This window comes from Camelus ferus, chromosome 6 (assembly GCF_009834535.1).
Source record: "Camelus ferus isolate YT-003-E chromosome 6, BCGSAC_Cfer_1.0, whole genome shotgun sequence".
NCBI classification, from domain to species: domain Eukaryota; kingdom Metazoa; phylum Chordata; class Mammalia; order Artiodactyla; family Camelidae; genus Camelus; species Camelus ferus.
This window is the reverse complement of record NC_045701.1, coordinates 15069496-15082493: the sequence shown is the minus strand read 5'-3', so window position 1 is coordinate 15082493 and position 12998 is coordinate 15069496. Positions and strand designations below refer to the sequence as shown.

Below are 12998 nucleotides of genomic sequence, written 5' to 3'. Positions count from 1 at the left end.
ACCTGGGGCATGGACCTTGGAGCCTCCAGCTTTCCTTTTCTGTGGCTTCCCTTCCCCTCCCCCTCCTCCCCCTCCCCCGATTTCCTGGGGCCCTCGACTCCTGTCAGACGTCAGCCTGTGCTGGCCACAGAGCAGCGGTCAGCAGGCTCTCCCCAAGGCCTCTCCCTGTGCTGACCTCAGCTCCCACAGACCAAGCCGCAGACAGCTAGCCCCAGCCGGCTGCCCTGTGCTGACGCAGCTGCAAACGGGAGTCCTATCCAAAAGCTAGGACCAGTTCTTCCCATCAGGCCTTGCATCCCTGTCGTCCCACCTCTCTGCCTCCAAGAGAAAGTGGCTCATCCTTTCCCCAAGTCTCACCAGGTTTTGCTTGGTGCATCTTCTCCCCAGATCTAAGCACCCCTGCTGCCCTCCCTCCGCAGAGCCCTCCCTCTATCCAGAACAGACTCTCTACACGGAGTCTGTTCAAGGATGTCCCCCCTGGTGTCACCTGTTTGTTCACCACAAGTTTCAGGAAAGGGAGGGCCTGGATTGCCGTGTCTACTGGCACACAGGAACTCAATAATAGATTTAAACCTCAAAACCCAACAGTGACTGGTCAGCCCAGGAAGTGAGGTCATGGGGGAGAGGATGGGGACTGAGGAGAGGAGAGCTCGGGGGCCCAGGAAGAGGCTTGAGGAGGGATGGCTGCAGGAGGGCAGAGGAGCTGTGGTCCTGTCTCTGCTTGCTTTCACCCCAAACTCAGTGGCACTAGCTCTCACAAAGTCACCAAGTGACCTTCTGATTGTTACTGAGGAGTGTTTGGAAACATGGGAGGGTGTTTTTGTGGTCACAGCATGGGAGTAGAGGGTTCTACAGGCATTAGTGGGTGCGGCCAGATATGCCAACTATCCTGTGATTTCTGGGACAGGGGATGCCACTGGCATCCTCATCCTCAGCTTACCTGACCTCTAGGAGCATGGGAGCCTCTCTCCATCTCTGCTTTCCTGATCCCCTCCTCTTGGTCCTTCCCAGCCTCTTCCAGGGCTGCTTTCCCTCTGTCCAAGCCTGATGTCTGAGCTTACTCAGGGCCCCCTTCTCTCTTGCGACACACTCTCCCTGTGTGTGAGATGTCACCCCTTGCCCAGGTGCTGATCCCTTCTTGATATGCCCCCCAGCCCAGGAGCCTCTCCTGAGGCCCACCCCCACATATGACTGCTGGCCAGACCTCTCACCTCCACGTGTTCAAAACTTCCCTCATTTCCTACCTCCCCTCTCCTCTTGTACTGTGTGGCCCTGCTACTGCCCTGTGTCCAGACAAGAACCTGGGGGCCATCCTTGCCTTCTTTTTCTCCTTCACCTCTTTACCTAATGGGGCATCAGACTGTCAATTCAGCTTCCTTAATATCTTCCAACGTATCCACCTCTCTCTGTCTCATTGACACCATCTTAGTACCGACTCCCACCATTTCTCATCGGCAGTATTGTCTGTTTCCTCATTCATCTCTCTACCCTAGCTTTCATTCTATTTCCTGCCCTGGGCTCAGAGCTGGCTTTGATGATGCTGCTCTGCCAGTAAGAACACTGACTGGGTTTCCATAACCTTGACAATGAAGTCCAGTTTTTTAAGGAATCTCCCACACTGTTTTCACAAAGTTCTTAGCAGAGTATAAAATTCTCCTCAATAGGTTCAAACATATCAACTAATCTACCTCTTCAGTTGTCTTTCTTGGAGATTTTTCTGGGAGCGCTCTGTGCCCTGGCTCAAATCCAGGTGCATTTCCTTCTAAGCTTGCTCCAGGCTGTCATCCCAGGTCTCCCTTCCTCCTTCATCCCTTCTCTTCTGTGCCCATCTCCTGCTTCTTGGATCTCACAGCTTCCTCTATTTTAACATACTCCCCATTTCAGGGAACATCTAATCTAGCACAGTGTCAGCAAACGACCTTAAAGATCCAGAGAATAAAGAGCCAAAGTAGCAAAGGGTACCTATATAACCATTCACAACGTAACCATCAAAAATGCTTTTAGCTTGTGGGACATACAAAAACAAGTGGCTGCCAGACTTGGCCTGGGGGCCTCCTAATCTAGCAGCTCCAAAAGCAGGGAACATGGTGAGGCAATTTTTTTTGAAATCTCTTACAATAACTTTAGTCCACTCCCACACTTTGACTGATGGTGTGACTGGGTTCAGAACTCTACATCAGAAATCACCCACCTTGAGAATTCAAACACATCGCACCACTGTTGTTGAGCCCTCGGCGTTGCTATTTAGAAAACTAGTTCATTGTTAAGGGTCTGGTTTTTCTCTCTGGAAGCTTTCACTTCATGACTTGTCTCCAGGCATAGCCACAAGTCTCGGAGTTTCCACTGCCTTCATCTCTCTAGCACCCAGGAGGGCTTGGGGTGGGTGGGTGGGGGGCCCCAAGGCAGAGGAAACTGAGAGGAGCACCAGGTGGGAGGGGCTGCAGGGAAGGGGAGCATCGAGGATGAGGCCGAGATCTGGGACCAGGGAGACAGAGTGGAGGGGAGGTCAGAAGCAGGACTTGCTTCTCGGGTAGAGGTGAGAGGTCAGTGGGCCCCTGCTGGAAGCTGGCTATTCTCAAAGTTTTGGACTCATTTTAAAAGGGGTTACTCTCCAGGTGGGAGACCAAGAAGACTAGGCCAGCTGTCCCTGCAGACCCGCTGTAGGTCAAGTGACTCTGGAGAGAACAGGCCTGGCCTTCAGCCCCTCGCCCCTCTGGCTTTCCTGCCACATGACCTGACTCCCTGACCACCTGACCAGCTGCTCTTAGTCCTTGCCCAGCCTCCATCTGGTCTGTATGACAGTCTCAGGCCCTTATGACCACCTACTGTCATCCCTCTTCAGACTTGGCTCAGACCTCAGCCACTGTCACTGGGGTATAACAATTTGGCAGAGCTCTTTTTATGTGAAGAGGTTTATTTATTTATTTTTTTTAACAAAAGTGAAACAAAGAAAACCAGACTCCTTCACTCAACCCATGAGCCTCAGCCCATCACTGACTTACCTCCTGGGGGGAAGAGAAAGCCAGGGTGACAGCTCTTGGGACTTGATGCCTGGGTGTGTACTAACACCTACTGGTCTTGGGATGTACCGTTCATCATTCTTGGCATAAACACCTGCTTTCTCTAAGAATTCACTTCTATCTCAGTCATTCTGCCTCTCATATTCTCTGATCTCTCCTTTAAAAATCATAGCAGTTATATTCACTCAGTTGCCATTATTAAGGTGGTACGGCTGCTTAATAAGGAAACTGATACTGCTTTCCACTTGAAAATTAAGAAAGTTGGAGTGTTTTTCTTTTTTTCAGTGGGAGGAGGAGCTTTTCTGGAAAGTTGAAAACTTGTAGTTAATATAATACATATATTTTTATACCTGAAAAGGGATAAAATAATCAGTTTTCATAATGTAGATCAAGAAAGACAAAATCGTGGCAGATGGGGAGTACCAGTCATTAAGAGTGGTTGGGACTAATTTAAAACTGGATTAAAAACTCTGATAAATGTGAGTCTGAAGGGTGAGCACTTCTGTTTCCTGCCAGCATCCGGACTGGCAGGAATAAAATAAGGTAGAGCTAGGGTGGTAGTAAAGAATACTGGGGCCATGATACCTCTTTTTCAGCTCCAAGATGCACAAGAAATCTCCAATACATTTCTGTCTGATTCCTTTAGAAACAGATACATATAATACTTAATGTCATACAACTTTTCAATAACGATTTTTTGGGAAAGGCAGACCCATTATAGGGGTGGCAGACCAGTACCTCCTAAAAGCTAACAAGCCTGTTTATAACATAATTTTAAATGCCCCCTTCTTTTTCAAAATTGTAAAAGTAATAAAGACACAAAAATGTGTAGGTGAACAAGTGCAAAGTGAAAGTCAGTCATGTTTGGGATGGGGGTCAAGGAGGGAGTGAGGGTCAGGGATGCCAGCTGCGCACGCTGCTGGTCAGCGAGCAACAGCAAGGCCATAGTCCAGAGCCCCAGCAGCTGAGTCAGCCAGCTCACCCCGCAGCTCCGTTTGGCCCATGAGGCTCTGGTGCCCTTGGCCTGTCTGTAGGCTTCAAATAGATCAGCTCATTACCTGCCCCGACTGTTTACACTTCCTCTTCCTGGCATGAGAGCCCATGAGGCCCAGGCTGGGTGGGCTCAGAGGGGAGGGTGTGATGGGGTGGACACGAGAGGGAGGGCAAAGCCAAAGGCAGGGCAATGGGTGAGCAGGAAGAGGACTGAGGAGAGAAGCATGGAACATGCTCCTCCGACTCCCCATTGAGTCAGCAGGAGCCCATGTCTGGTCCGGTGGGGAAGAGGATCGCGGGGGAACAGAGGGAAGAACGAGCTTCAGGGAAGAAAGTGGAGGAACCTGGGACAAAACTGCAAGAAAGTAGAAGGATGAGCAGAGGACAGGGCCACTGGATCTCATTTGGTGGTGGTGTTTAAAATAACAGCCCGCGAAAGTGATACATACTCATTGAGGAAAAATTTGGAAGGAAAGTACAAGGAAGTAAATTATTACCTATAAACTCATCATATAGAGTGATTAATTCTGTTCCAGCATTTTAACAAAAGTTTATGCGTGTGAATGTGAAGAAGGGAGTTTCCTCACCTTCTTTATATTAAAAAAGGGTGTACGTGTATATAGGGTGTGTGTCTGTATGTATTTATAATAAATAAATATACATGTATATAGCAAAATTGGGACCATAGATTATCAAGTTTTCTTCATACATTATAATGTAAACACCTATATCATTATGTTTTTCAAATTAATTTTTCTTAACAGCTGAGTAAATATTCCTTTGTGTGGAAATGTCATTACGTATTTAATCATTCAATAACTATTCAATTGAACATTTAATTAAATATTTGTTTAGGATGGATATTTATTTTTGTTTCTGCCCCCCTTTTGGTGGGGGCATCGTTAAATAGTGAAAATTACCACTTACTTTGTAATGTGGGGTAATCTAATCTCTGTGAATCTGTTTCTTTATCTGTAAGCTGTGACTAACGCCTGCTTTATCCATGTCCTGGTTTTGCTATGCGATCGTGTGTGTAGGATATTTCATTGTTCTTATGACTTCACAGTTGTTTAACTTTCAGTACTTGGTGGCTGTTGAGGCCACCAGAAGAGCTGAGAGAAAGTGATGGAAAGGTAACAGGTGTGGCTGTGCTGAGTTGGGGTGTCTCCTGGACAGTGAGGAGATGAGGTCCTTTGAAAGGCAGGATTCTTGCTCCGGAGAGGGGACTGGGTTAGACCACAGCTTTGGGAATCTTCAGCTTCATGCTGTAAAAATAGGTGGTCTTTTCCAGAGAAAGGTGTATTGTCAGAAAAGAAAAGGCCAAGAGCTCAGCCTTAGGAGACACAGGTAGGAAAAAGATATTAATGAGAGATGCATGGGAGAAATTGAGGAGGGATGCGGGAAAGCCAGGATTATGTACAGTCAGAGAAGTTAAGAGGAAAAAAACAATCAGGAAAATTCAGGTTTAATTCCCGTCAGGTACTGCTCTGGGCTCTCTCAAAGTTGACTCTGTGTTAACTTTGCTCTGCTTGCTTCGTTTGACTGAGATTGAATCACTGGATTAAATCCTAAGAGTAAGAGAGGCTAACACAGATAAACAAGTTTCCCCTTTTCCTTACAAAAATGAAAAATCTATCTAAACAAAGACTAAAAACATAATTGGAGAACTAGACGCGAACAAATCTATTCCTGAAGCTGGAATTTATTAACTCAAATTAGCCTTTGCAGTTGTCACTGTGCATCTGTAAAACCTACCAAATTCCTCTGGGTATTAAAAAACGTACAGACCTTCTGAGGGCTCCATGTAGGGCCAGGCACAAGGGAAGGGCTCAGGGTGGGCCTGTGGTGTCTACCTGTGGGCAGCTGTGCCAGGAGGGAGAAAGCTCAGGAGAGGAAAAGGGGGGATGGGGCGGGAAGAACACCGTGGAAGGCGTAGGAAGGAACAGAGCAGGCGTCCCTTCGATATCCCAACACCCAGAATAACTCTGATCCTCTTTAAAAATTACATATGTTTGGGGGGAATGATAGAGGAGCCAGAGAATCTGGCCTTCGATTCTAGTTCTGACGCTGCCTGGCAGTGTAGCCAATGTTTTTAGTGTCCCCAAGAAAACATTTCAGAAGGGGGACTCTTTTTCTCTATAAGGCCCCCTCCCTCCCCAATTAAGTTCTCTTGCATCTTTTCTGGATTGTTTTTGCACTACACTCGTTCCTTTGGAAAAGCACATCTACTCTTAGGGCTCAATCTAACTTTCTTCTTTGTATTGTTTTCACATATACTTCCATGAACTTGCATTCCTTTGGTTGGAAAATAATGTTACGAGAAAGCGATAAGTAAGAGACAGAAACTCAAACCCAGGTCTTCTAACTCAGAATCTCAAGTCCTCGTCACCGGGCTACAGTCTTGTCTTTGAGTTTTCTCTCATCTTCGAATCCTACTGGTCACCATGACCTGGGGACTCTATATCTGAAATGATTCTAAATGCTGGTGTGGAAAAAAGTAGCTTAGGACCCAGCTTAAGTGTACTCTGTTAGATGTGTCTTTGGCACATCTCTTAAGTCTGCTTTTCAACCTTTCTCTCCTCTCAGTGTTTGCCACGTTCATCACTCACCAGGTTCCCAGGACCCTGGACATGCACGTGGCTGTAGGGTCCTTCCAGAACCTTCTCTCCCTGGCAGCTGCTTTGTGCTGCTCTCCTCATCTTCCCTCCCGAACCACCACCGCTCACCAGCCCCTGTTCTGGAGCCCATGATTGCCCACTGGGCTGATGCCGGCAATGCCTGCAGCTTAAAACAGGGCCTTCTGGAGATGTGATGTCCTAATCGAACAGAAGTTGCCTAATGAAGGAACCCAGTGGTCACAGGGCCCTGTGGGAGGGGTTGTGAAGTTATGTGGCATCTGCAATCTAACAACATAGTTTACCTGGTACAAGAACACCATATTTGGAGTTAGACCGACTTCATATCCACTGACAAGCTGCACATCCTTGAGCAAGTTACTTAATCTCTCTGTGCCTCAGTTTCCTGGTCTATAAAATGGGGCTATTTATAGTACCTAGCTCAGAAGGCCTGTATAAGGCTTAAATACTATAACCAGTTAACCCACTCTCAAATACATTGTATGTGCTTAATATAAAATAAATACGTGAATATTCAAAACATCACTATTATTTTACCTTCAGTACTAGCCCTTTGGGGCTGGACTCCGGTTGGCAAAGACCATCCTCACAATTTCTCATCTTCTTTGATATTTGCCACAACTTCTTAAACCTACTTTTTCTACCCTGTAACCCAAACCCCAGTCTTCTCTCCCTGACTTTCTTAATGTTATTCCAAGGAAGCTAAGGAACCAGACTCAAACATGGTAGGAAAATGCAGCTGCAGAGGCCTTGCCTGCAGATGGCCCCCACCATTTCCCTCCCATATTCTTCACTGAAAATCTGTTTACCTTCCCAGCATAACCTCCAGGCCCCAAATCAGGAATGTGGGATGTATGTGCTCACCAGAACACCCCTTTACAGAATTTCCTCCCGCACATGAAACTGGATGCCTCTGCTATAAAAATATCAGCTGGGAGTCTCCATAAAGCGACCAAAATGCCTCCTTTCAGGGCTAGAATGGTTTCTCAGAAAGCATATTTTACTTTTGAGAAGACAATCTAGAAGTTGTGGCTGCTTCTGTGGTTTTTCAACTGTTTAAACCAGTATTTGGACACCACCAAAGTGTCTCCTTTTTTTTTTCCTGGAGAACTGAATTACAAAATACTGGTTTCTATTAGGGTGTGTCTAGCACTTTCTGTGCCGCCAAGCCTTCCACTTCTATAGTCTGCACACTAGATTTTCCATGAACAGGCTCAAATTTATTCCCAAGCAATGATGTTTTAGGAAACCCAATATGAACATGAAGATTGTTCTAAAGCAATTTCAGAATTTGTGCCATGAAGTTAGTTGCCTAAAAAGAACCTCTCTGATCTATAAAAACATATACACTTGGGGGGCATGTCTTAATATATGTAAGGGGGAAAGGGTATTTATTCTCCTTGTATTTTTTTTAGATTGGGTTGTCACAGGAAACTTACTATTTTTTTTTAATTCTTCTTCCCTCTCCTTTATTTCTACACTTGTACAAAATACAGGCCAAACACCCACCTACACAGGCATTTTACAGAAAGAGTTGGAAGCCAAGTGACTGAAAAACAAAACAAAATTTGTGTATATAGTGTCTTTACAGAGATTTACATGTGAATTCAAATGGGAGCCAGTGGTAACTCTGGAGGAAAATGAACCAGTTAGTGATAAGCGCTAATGGAAAGTGTGACTATAATTTGGTTTTGCTGACAAATAAAAAAGCAGGTGCCATATTTTTCAGGAGAAAAATAACATAGGAAACAGAGCTTTATATTTACATACTCATACGCATTCTCTCTTCATCTCCAGAAACTTACATGATTTTTGGCCACAGCCACGACAACACCCAATTTTACGTGTTGAGTATGTCTTCTCCTTTTAGTCGTCTGAGTCAGGGGGCCCCACTGGGCCCGGCTAGGCTTCTCATAGGCTCCAGTCCTTGCCACCGTCTCTGTTTCCCTGGCTCTTTCTCTCCTCCCTCTAAATCCTTCATGCCTTCAAGGCTCTCTTCAAGGCCCACCTCCTCCATGAAGCCCTCCCACCAGAACCCCAAACCATGATGTCCCCTGCTCCAAATCCTACACTGTTTATTGCTGATAACACCCAGTCCGGCAGATTGCTTTAGGTGGGTGTTTTCTCTCCCTAACATGGCTGCAAGCCTCTGGAGGGCAGGGGCACATCTAATTCCATTCCTGTTTGCTACCATAGCACCCTGCACGCACTGAACACAAAACAGATGATCAGCCAGTATCTATTGGGCTGCATGGACTGAACAGTTGCGTGTAGAGCTATGAGGTCTAGAATGGCTCATTTCATCTGGCAATCTAAATTGCCCGAATGAGGTCTAGATAAAGTTTATAGCTCAACAACTATCCCCTGAACTCTGCCAGTAGACAGGGCTGCCATCCCTCACAAAACATCCCTGACGATCTTTGGAGGCCACCCGTGGTGGATGCTGTGATGTGCTGTCCAAGTTCCCCTTCAGGAATGAAGGACCAAGCACTTGCAAGCTGCCCCTTAGCTGAAGGGAGCAGCTGCGCCCAAGATCCAGGGATGGCCTGCATCTAATGACTGATTGTTATGTCGAGGGATATAAAGGCCTGGCCCCTCATCCCAACTCAATTCTGAAGGGCTTTCCAGCTCCAGAGCTCGAGACTGTTGTTGGTCTCAGCTTCTTGCTCTGCCCAGTTCAGTGTCCCTCCCCTCCCCTTCTCTTCTCTTCCCCAGGTATTTATCCCAAGAGTATCCCCAAATAAACCCCCTGCATGTTAACCTCCATCTCAGAGTCTCGTTTCTGGGGAACCAACCTACAACATCATCTGTACATCCATCCAGCAAGCCAGCCAGCCAGCCATCAACCTACCACTGTGTTTAGGGGACACGGATGGTATTGGCGAGAGGTGACACAGGTAAAAAAGACCCTGTCCTTGCCCTAGGGACCTAAGGCCAATACAAGAGACGAGACACGTGCAGAATAACCGTAAAGCACACAATGCACAGTCGCTGGCGTCAAGAGAGAACATAAGTACAGAAACATGGCCAGGGTATAATCCCAGGACGGGGGGTCAGAGTCTTCCTGCATCGCCTTAAGCTGTGGCCATCAGCACATGCATCCTATCTCCCCATCCGATCCCAAGCCCTGAAGACAGAATGGACTGGGTCCTCATCTCTCCTTGCACTCCCCATACTTCCCAACATAGCGTCCCAGACAGTGCAAGAAATCCTAAAACACCAAAGCAAAACAAAAAACTGAAGGAAAGCTTTGGCAGTTCTACTTTATAGGACAGGTTTCTGGCTGCCTGTCTGGTCTTTTAGTGCAGAGTTCTCAGGAGGCTTCTGAAGGTGCCCATTCATTTATTATGTCCATAAAATCTTGGGAACATGAAAGCACAAGACAAGGTCCTGACCCTCACAGTAGTTATAGCCCACTGTGTGGAAGAGGCAGAGGCCCCTGAAAATGTCCAGAAACAAGAAAAAGACCTGGAACTATGATGAATAACCAAGTAGTACGTCATCCCCAGGTAGTCCCTGCCCTCCATAGGCCAGTCCGTCAATTGTCAATCTGTCAGTCAACAAAGGTACTGAGCGGCCTCCACAATTAACCTAATAATTAGAATCAACAAACTAGAACCTCATGATCCCCTGGAACCGATGCCCCAGCATGATTTATTGTGTACGGGGGGGGGAAGCGCCTTTAAGCAAAAGCAAGCAATCACTGCTAAGTGTCTGACGGAAAGAGAGGAGCACTGGGCGGTGGGGAAGACCGACTCCTGCCTTCCCCTGCCCGCAGCCCAACTCACAAGCCAGCCTCCTTCCACTCACCCTCCCCTTTCACTGCTTGTGTCCAATCTGTCACCAATGTCCGTTGTTTGTATCTCTGAAATGATATTTGCATCCTTCCTCTTCTGCCTCACAGAGTGCTACCACCCCTTCTGATTCTGTGGCCAGACCCTGGCAGCCGAGGCTCCAAGCCTAGGACATGCCCGCACATCGTGTCTGTCAGATGGGGCTTCTGGAAACCCAGCTCTCGGCCGGTCACGTCACTGCTGTACTGTCAGTTCAGTGGGGGCTCCTTCAGCACCATTAGGACCGAGTTACTAAGACTTCCTAGTAAGTGGCCCTCTCTACACTCATGTAACTTTATTTCCCTCGTACGCCCTAGCCCTCCTCTGCAGAGGCCTCCCTGTTTATCTGTGGCGTCAAGTGGTTTCTGATTTCCGGAACACCTCTTGGCCACCTATTGAATCCTACTCACTCCGTGCCACTCTGTTCACATGGACCAAGCTTAGGACCTAGGGGATGGGAAGGACAGGAAGGGCAAAGTCAGGGGCCTGCTCTTTTCTCACTTCTTTTATTATCTTGAAGTTTCCCCGCCACATCTTGACTCCATTGTGTGGAAGTGCTTTTCTGCAGCAGCTACCCAGCCCGAGGATGTCCCATCAGCTTGACTGCCCTGGACTATCTAGCTGAGGGTGGAAGGGGCTTGTCTACCTTCTGCTGGGTAGACCATCTCGGTCTTACAAGCCAGCAAGGGAAAAAGCTGACGCTGCTAATGTTTACTCGCTTGTTTCTTCTTAGAAAAGACTCTCAATCACCGCCGAGTTAATACACCCAGCTCTGGGGTTTCCGAGGGATGGATGGTGGGTTTGTCAAAGGAGAGACTGCCAAGTTGGGTCTCTGGAAAGAATCCAGTGCTCCATAAACCCTGTCTCTTTCCTAATCATAGAAAGAACCATAAAATGACAGAAAAGCAGAGGAGAGCTAGGGGCAGCAGGATGACACAGAAGCACCATCCTGAACTTCCTGAAAAACAGAAAATGCTGACAAAGACGAATCTCATCCACCTCCCCTCCCTTCACCTCCTATGCAGGCTGTTGCTCGATGAGAGAGGTGGGAAGCAGCTACTGGGGAGATCTTTGGCAAAGTCTCTTAAAAGGGCTACGGTGAAGAGTAGGTGGTGCTCAGAGATTTCCTCGCTCCTCTGCTAATTTTTCACCAGGAAGGCTAGGAGATGAGCAAAAATGGAGAAGAATGGTGAGTACCTCCTGTGCCTTGTTACCTTGAAGGGAAAAGGTGCACCAGTGTGTGTGGAGGGACTACCTGCTCTTCTATTAGAAGTAGCACAAAGTGGCCAGTCTCCAGGTTAGCAGGGGGACTGGCTAAGGGGTTCTCTAGTTTGTGCAGCTTTCCCTAGAGCTGGAAAAAAAGGATAGTGAAAGCAGGAGTATTGAATGTCCCCATCTTTATGTCTTGAGCTAGAAGATGATGAGGATGAGAAGAAATAACCTAAAAATAACCTCCCCCAAATAAACAAGCAAACAAACACATCTGCAAACACACACTCACATGCCAGAGAGAATGAGAGTGAAAAGGAGAAAATTCAAAACAAATCTCTTTAGGCAATTACATTAATGTGATAATAATGACAACAACACTAACTGTTTTACACGTGACTAGTGATTCACATTTTACAAAGCACCGGGGGTACATTATTTACTAATATTCTTACAACAAGTAATCCAATCAGGTGATAATAAAAATAGCGGCTACCATTTATTGAATGATTACCAGGAAGAACACCTTTCATGCTTTATTTTATCTAATCCTCACACTCCCTTGTGGTACCATTTTACAGAGGGGGACACTGAGGTTTAGAGAGGTTAAGTAACTTGCCCATCAGGTAGAGACTGAGACCCAGGTCTTTCTGATTCAACAGTCCAGGTTCTGGATCTTAATAAGGTCTGTCTTATGGCAGGGATTTTCCACAGGTTCAGGAAGGGGAGGGCGTGGAGGAGATGAAGCAGCTCTTCATCTCAGCTCCCCATGAGGTAGGTACACACACATACATACACACATATACACACACACACGCACACACACACACGAATATTCCAAGAGTTCCTGCTTCCTGCTGTCCTTCTCAGTTACAAACCCATCCAGCATGCACAGATACAGGTCCACAGATGAATCTCATGTTCCTTACAGGGACAACAGTCAAGCCCTATGGATAATTTAACCTGTATCTGAGGCTGCAACAAGAGTTTTCATTTGATAGGATGCAGCCACAGCAAGGTGATGAATTAGCATCTAGTTTTGAAGCTCTATCACGAAGAATACTTTAACACTGAAAATAATGAGTGAGTCTGAATGCCATTTAGCAGAATGGCTGGCGACATTCAAATAAATATTCAGTTTGTGAGATTCAAGCACAGAGAAGAAGAAATGGCTGTAGAAAACAGAAAGGCACAAACAAATGGTGACAGCTCACAGAGCTGGCTGCCCGATTCTTCATTGGACCCACCCATCTGACCTCAGTGGTCACGTTTGTGGTTAGTTGTGCAAGGTCTTCTGCCACAAACTG

The 12998-nt window shown here is 46.8% G+C and overlaps 1 protein-coding gene across 1 annotated transcript in view; it reads right to left on the bottom strand.

Annotated features, from left to right (window-relative positions):
* Positions 1-12998, bottom strand: part of TNFAIP8L3 (TNF alpha induced protein 8 like 3) — a 32877-nt gene that overhangs the window by 17918 nt on the left and 1961 nt on the right. The window lies entirely within an intron of this gene.